Source organism: Corapipo altera, unplaced genomic scaffold (genome assembly GCF_003945725.1).
Source record: "Corapipo altera isolate COAL_440 unplaced genomic scaffold, ASM394572v1 54, whole genome shotgun sequence".
NCBI lineage: Eukaryota > Metazoa > Chordata > Aves > Passeriformes > Pipridae > Corapipo > Corapipo altera.
In genome coordinates, this window is record NW_020884902.1 from 2,465,400 (window position 1) to 2,473,058 (window position 7,659).

The following is a 7,659-nucleotide window of genomic DNA, read 5'->3' on the forward strand; positions in this document are numbered from 1 at the left end:
CGGGGGCGGGGCCCCGCTCGAGCGCCGCCGGGCGCCGCCGGTTGGCCGCGCGTGACGCGCGCGGTCGCGTGCGGCCCCGCCCACTCCACCCCCCCATTCTAGGAGCCGGAGGGCGGGGCCGCCACGCGCGCGGGGAGGGGCGGGGCTGGGGGCGGGCACGCGCGAAGGGGGGCGGGGCGGGGCGCCCTTCCCGCCCCCTCAGCCCCGGCCCCGTCGGACCCTCGCGCCGCCCGGGGAGGGGGCGCGGGGTGGCTGCGCTGCCGCCATGTTGTGTCGGTGCGTCCCTGTGTCTGCCGGGTCCGACCCCCGCCCCGTCGCCCGGGGCAGCAGCGGTCGCTGGTTGCCGCTGGGAACCGGCCTCCCGAGGCCGGTCCGGACCAGTGGCGCTGCCCGAGCGGTTCCCGTCGCCCCTCCAGTCCCCGGAGGCCGCCGCAGCCCTCACAGCGCTGCGACCTCGCGCCGCCCGCCCTCACGGGTCCCAGTGGTGTCGCCGGATCCCAGTTTGTTTTGCTGCTACCACAGGACAGGTTTTCTCTTTTCCAGTGCTGGAAAGGGACAGTTCACGTGTCTCGTTTTATCGTGGGAACACTACACCTGAGCCTTCCAAATGCATTCATCCCATGCTCGCTCCGGAGGGAAGAACCGTCCAGTCACCCTGATGAGGAATGTCGTGCCTTGTGCAGGCTGCCCCCGCAGGGCGCCTGCCAGCACTGACCCTGTCACTGCCACAGGCTGAGAACCGTTCTAACTAACGCAGAATAGAGTAAGGGATTAAGAAGAAAAACAAAAAGGGTGAAAGTTTTAACCTCTTCCAACGCTGCTTTCCTTACACGGAGACTGTGCTCTCACAAGTTAAAAGACAACCTTCGTGTTACCTGTTCAGTCCCAAAAGTACAATAGAGATACCGTCCTTGGGGGAAGAAGTATAGCAGACTGCGACTTTTCTAGTTATTTCATTTGCATGATACCTAAATCTAAGTGCTTAGTCTCTAGAATATTGGAAACACATTTTTTTATATTAGCATGTACTTATCTCTATATATGGTGTTTTGACATTTATATGTATAAAACTAGTGTAAACTATTTATCATACTGAGATTTTGTCCCTCAGACCATATCTGATTTTACATGCCTTGCTAAATGCTGCTGGTAGGGTCAAATCATCCCATCAGCAAATTCGAGTCTACAAACCTCTGGTTTTATTAGAAAATAAGTGTAAACATAACAAATACATATATATAGTCTTCCATACCTCAAGTCTTCATTTGGGGATGCACTGCTTGATGCCGTATTTCAAATAATCATAATTGATCCTGGAAGATGAACTGATTTTTTTTTTTCTGGATGTAAACTCGAAACTCACTAGCCAAACCTGTTTGGTCTTTACATGCTGGTAGTGTTTTTTTTCATCTAACAATATTTAGTGTGTAAATTATTAAGTCACTAACAAATCCAAATATAAACAAATATACTGAATTAGTGTTTATTTTCTGCATTGCTTATTTCTCAAGACTTCTCCTTTGCTAATTTATAGGAAAACAGCATGATCCTTCTGAACGTGGACAGAATATTTTAATCTTTACTAGATGAAAACAATTTTAAAGCACAAAGAAGCAGTTAAATAGTTTAATACTCTCTTTCAACAACAGTGTAGTGCATCTGACATTGCAAATTCATAAACATATAATTTTGCTGTTTATAAATGGATCAGAAAACTTGTTCTGAGTTACATACAAGTTGCTATTTCTGGTTTAACTGGTATTCATTGGAAACTTTGAGGGTTGTTTGTGAGGGATAAAGGAAAGTTGAAGTGCCCTTTTATACAATGTGGCTGTAATTTGGTTTCACAGATTTACAAACTTTGGTTAAAGAAACAAAGGAAACTGGAAGGAAAATGCAACTGATTCCATTTGGAAGACCAAAATCTGTGGAAAAAAAAAGTTGAGGGATTATTGGTAAGTAAAAGCCAGGGAGGAAAAGCAGCTGAGTAAAAAATGGTTACTTCTGCAAGAATGACAGATATATCTTGTAGCTTTTAAAAAGCATGAGTTGTGAATAATCCATTTCAAGGTGCAGGGGAATGCAAAATATACTAGATGATGTGTTACAGTACATGCATTTCCTGTCTTTCCAGAGTTGCTACCTTCTGACTAAGCTTCAAAATAAACTACAGTAATTTTCCTGTGAAGACTTCATTATATATGACAGTGTAATTCATCAAAGATTCTAGTGCCTGGGATGCAAACACAGCGCCTCAGAGGAGTGCCAGTGCACAACGTCCCGATGTGCAGCAGGTCCGTTACAGAGGCTCCTGGGCAGCAGCACAGCACCAGGCTCTCAGTTTGCTGTGTGGTGTGAAGTGCCATTCCAACAATTACCTATTATTGCTGCCCTCCATCTAAGGATTTTTTACATCTCCCATAACAATGGTGTGTTGGAGTTATGCACAGACCTTTTATATGAGTGGACATAATATATTCCCCCTGTTTTCAGAGATATCAAGAAGCTTCATGATGATCACAGGCTCTATGGCTGCAGCGATGTCTTACACAACATTAAATTATCTAGTGTATTGATTTGAAGGAAGACTTGAATAGATGCAGGCCTTTTCTCTCCATAATGAGAAAGCAAACAACCACCCGGAATTTAAACAGTTTAGAATGAAAAGATAATCCAGCAACTCCATTGAAAGGTCTGGCTTACTAGGGCACTTCACTCAGAACTCTTTTATTTCAAACTACAGAGTAAGCAGCTGTTCAAAATGACAGCTATCTCAAAGTACTTGCAGATACTGCAAAATACTCTGGAGTATCTTTTCTTTATTTTTTACTGTCTAGACACTCATTCCCACATTCAGTCACTGACTCACCTTGTCACTTTCAAAATAGGGATCTTTGTCACTTTAACCAGGCAGGTCTAAAAGATGTGCTGAGAAGAATAATTTTAAGTTCTGCACCTCTATAATCCAGAGTTTAAATATTTATGTTCACATGCATCAGACTGACTGCACATACATAGTTCAGAAGCCTGTGTCCCAATGGCTGCAGTGGGCATGCCTGACATTTCTGAATATATTGGCTTTTTATGTTTTGGGGGGTATTCACAGAATGGGACAAACATTCAATATCCTCTGACTTCTTTCAAATTTGATCTTTTGGCAGCAAAGAGAACGTATCTGAAGAAACATGAATATATGGCTGGGCCATGTAAATGATGTATCCAGCCGACCATCCATCCACTCATATTGAGAGACCAAGAGGGAGGGACACTGTTTGCAGTTGTTTGAGGGCATGTAATACAACCTCAGTTCTATGCTCTGCCTTATGCAGACTTAAAATCTATTTTGCTCTGTTGTACTGCTTACTGATGGCAAAATGAAATTAGCATGGTTCTGGAAAAATAACACCTAAAATATGTGTTAGGTTAATATATCATATTTGAAGTGGGAGGGAGTGTCCTTTAACCAATAAAAAACTGCAGTAAATTGGTGTTCTAATTGTCTATGTATTATATAATTCCTGCTTAGAGTGCAAGCAAAAATGGTAAAAAAGCAACAAGATTCCCTTTTTTATAAATAATCATAAAATTTTTAATTGGGTTGAATTTCATGCACGTAACACGCTGTATGTGCTGCAGCATAACACAGAAATACTGGCTCTGTAGAATTTTTGCCTTTAGTAATCTGGCATTTTTCCTCAATTTCTCCTTCTTTTTAATTGCTGCCTGGGTATTACAGCCTTTGAACAGCTGAACAACATTGCAGATTATTTTGCTGAATCAACGTCCTAGAAAATATGCTTTGTCATCATGATATGGACATTTGCTGATTATTGCACTGAACTTAAATATTAAAAGCTGCACAAGTATTTTCAAGTTCTCCTTTCTCTTTCCTCACATCTGCAAGTATAGATTAAGGATGGTCATTATTTTTGTGCTTTAAAGTCAACATCTCTTTTTATCCTGATTTCATGCAGTATGTTGGTGTAAGAATAAGGTGACAGTGCCTATGTCCTTGTGTGAATTCTAATTAATTTGTTTCATTAATTTGGTTCTCATGGAAATTTTGAGATCTCTCGATGAAAATAATAGTTTGTTTTCATATTTGAGCAGTAGTTTTACCATAAACACATAATATCTTTTTCTTCAGTGCAGTGCAGTGATACTTTTATGTGTAGCTTGATTTTGTTCAATTAGTTGTGTGTAAGTATAATATAGCATCTGTCATCTCTTTATTTAAATGTATCATTGCTTAATGTGGATTTTCAGGTTTGTCTATTGGGAGGGTTTAGGTTGGGTTTTTTTCCTTTCTTCCTATTTACCATGCAATGATCAGTTTGCAAGTTTTATATTATACTAATCAGAATTTTCATGACATGGAAATGGTGGGCCCCTCAAAGTTATTCTTCTTTTTGTATTATTTTAGATAAGTATGAATCTGATAAGACTGCACCAAATGTAATATATCATTGTTTGGAAATTGGCTTGGACTTTTATTGAGTTGTCCTGTGTCTGATGTTACTGATTCAAATGATAATTTGCAAGTAATTATTTAGATTGGAAGAAAGGAACTGAAAACCAACTCCGTAATTTACTTCATCACGTCCCTTCAGTGCTGACTGTCCATCTGTTGATGGAGTTAGTTTACTGTAAGCAGTGCCAATCTGTAATAGATGAAACCACCTGAATGCCATTGGCAACTTTTGCATTCTTGTTTACTAAAGCTGCTGTTATTATAAATGAATCTGAAAGTGACTGTGGGAACGCATTGCTATGGTAACTGTGATCCACAACAGCAGCTGCTTGCTTTTCATTGCTGTTGCATATATACATTAAAGCTGACAATGCCTCTTCATTCAATTTTAACATGTGTAACCTGAAAAAAAGACATCAGCATTCCAAAAGCTACACATCTTATGTCAAATGAAGCCAATCTATGAGTTAGGTTTATTTTAGTCTTTTGGTTTCCGCCTTAGAGTTGTTGAAAACTATCTAAAACCTTAGCTTTAATGTGATTTTGTGCCATGAGAAGGGGTAACACAACAGAGGTTTTTCCATAGTGTTTTGTCAAATTCAAAACATTAGAATATTTTCCACTAATTCAGTTCCAGAAAATGTCTTTGTTATCAATATTTATCAGTTTTTATAGTAATTATATTCAACAGTTATGAAGACGTTTTCCTCCCTTGCCAGCCTTTCCAGGAGCAATCTGTAACTGAGGGTTCTGTTCCATTTTTTAATGTCCCATACTGTAAGAACTAAAATGTTGTAGTTGTCCTCCAGTTCTACAGTGTATTCTATTTTACATTTCAGAGATGTCTTTAGCTCTAAGGTATGCCATTCTGCTGTGCCATGGAGATACTTCCTAAGCAATGTGTTTCTTGGGCCAGTGGGCAGCGGAAATACAAAGTGTGTCCCTCATGTCAGTAAGAGTAAAATAATCACATTAATCATCTTAAAAATCTTGTCACAGAAGTATTTGATGTTATCCCTCCTTCAAAGATGAGGAAAATAGAACACAGAGAGATTAAAAATCAGATTGAAAACTCTAGTATTACTTGTAGAAGTAGAGTTTTGCTTGTCATAGAAAAGGGTCAAAAGAATTAAAATCTTGCCTTACGGTTTGCCATGCTGGTCCTGTTATCAAAAAAACCAAACAAACGATACACTAGGAGTGGAAAAGACTCAGAAAAGAGCGGAAGGTGATCAAAAATATAACTTCCTTACTAGGAGCCATTAAGTAAAATAGGATTGTTCAGTTTGAGAAAAAGATATGGAGGGATATGATGGAAGTACAAGATGGTGAGTGTGATGGAAACACTGCATATGTCTCATGTTCTTCATCTTTTCTACCACAAGAACTACAAGAACCCATTAAACCCCCTATAAATTAAGGTCGTAGGATCCTCTTTCAGAGCAATGAGAGCTGCAATGGGATATTGAGCTGTGGAACTCCTTGTGAAAGGGCACTGCAAATGAGCAGAGTTTCCATTGGTTCTAAGGAACACTGGGAAGGTTCACAATGGAGAAGTACATTGGGACTGAGGACACAGAAACTGTATCTGAGTTTGAAAGTCCCAGAGCTGAAAAGGATTGTTCAGGGCCAAAAGGTCTCAATCAGTATTAGGTGAAAATATATGTCCATCCTATTCCTACTGCTTCCTAGGCATCCTTTCCATGGATACATTTAACAACAGGGTGTTGGTCTACGTGGATATTTAGTTTGGGCCAGTGGGCTTGTCCTTCAGTGTCCATACCCTGTAAACAGCATCTTCTTTCAAAGTATAAAACAACTATAAGGTATTTAGTCTTACTATATTTGGTTTTAACACATGAAACAAATGCAAATATTTGAACATTGTTGGCAGATCAACTGTTTGACAGTAGGTCCATTATTATTCTGTTTATAAAACGTTGCATCTTCAAACGCTTCAACTTCAGTGTAAACTGAAGGGCTTAAACATTTGCTTTCATGTCCATTCATTGACATATTTTTTAAAACCTAATTGAAAGTGTGCTGCCACTGGGATGAAACTTTTAAAGAATGTAGAAGTTCTCTTAACTGCATTTTGATAACTTTCAAGAGTAGGAAACATAATGTGAAATTACTGAGCTCATTAAAATTAAGTAATACTGGAAGAAACAAACATTTGGTGACTCTGAAAGTCCTTACCACAGTAATAAGATGCACAACTGGCTTCCACAAAAGACATTACATTTTTAATATGATTTCTTTTCTGTTCCTTTATGAATATCAATTATGGTGCATTCCTACCACCCCTGCAGCACACACACACCATACCCCTGCTAGCAAAACTTTGCCACATAAACCCAATATAGAAATCTTTGAGGAAACTAAATATTTTGACTATGCTATGCTTGCCAAACAATCTTAAAGCTTCACCTGGTAGATAAATAACTAATTAAAAGAGAAATTAAATAAATTTTACTGTCATACAAAGTATGTGCTAGAACCATTTATGACAGCTAATGAGAATAGTAGTAATGAGAAATATAAACCTAAATTTTAAACTACGGTAACAGGAATTAAGTTTTTGCAAGGAGAGTAAAATGCGAAGAATAACAACAGAACATACTGTATGGCAATAAATGTGTTTAAAAATTAAGATTTGATATAGAAAAAATAGGACACGTGTAGGAATTGGTAGATAAATTCAAGCCTTAGCATAGGGCTGCCAATATAATTGTGTCTTTAAGTAGAGGTTCTGTAATACACTGCAAACTATTGTAAATAATTATAGTCAAGGGACTGCATGAATAATTATAATCAAGGGACCTTGCCATTTTAAGAATATTTGCTTAGGAAGGGAAGTTCTGAAATTGGCATCTAATTAGAAAATGCTGCAGTCAAGATTAGATATTCAGAGTAAAGGATTAACCATTGGAAGTGTTACCACGATCCGCTAGTAGCCTACATGCCCTTCACTAACAAAGGATACCTTTTTCCTGTGGGGACTCTTCCCACCTTGTTTTCTCTGCTTAGAGACAACTGAAGTCACGGACACCTCAGCTGTCAGAACTGCCCCAGTGCTCTGGACACACCAGTACGAATCCCTTGCAGGTTCCAGTGTAAATGATAAATGAACCACTCACTTTAAACACAATTATATCTGTTAAGTGAGAGCATCAATGAAGTATGGG

At 39.4% G+C, this 7,659-nt stretch overlaps 1 long non-coding RNA gene across 2 annotated transcripts; it reads left to right on the forward strand.

Annotated features, from left to right (window-relative positions):
- Positions 1 to 471: 471 nt before the first annotated feature.
- Positions 472 to 7,659, forward strand: LOC113950700. Of its 2 annotated transcripts, XR_003528856.1 has the most exons (4): positions 472 to 763; positions 1,851 to 1,955; positions 2,135 to 2,294; positions 7,502 to 7,659. It is a non-coding gene; the product is annotated as an uncharacterized LOC113950700 (long non-coding RNA). The 2 variants fall into 2 exon arrangements; XR_003528855.1 differs by lacking the exon at positions 7,502 to 7,659 and having other exon boundaries at positions 2,135 to 4,754.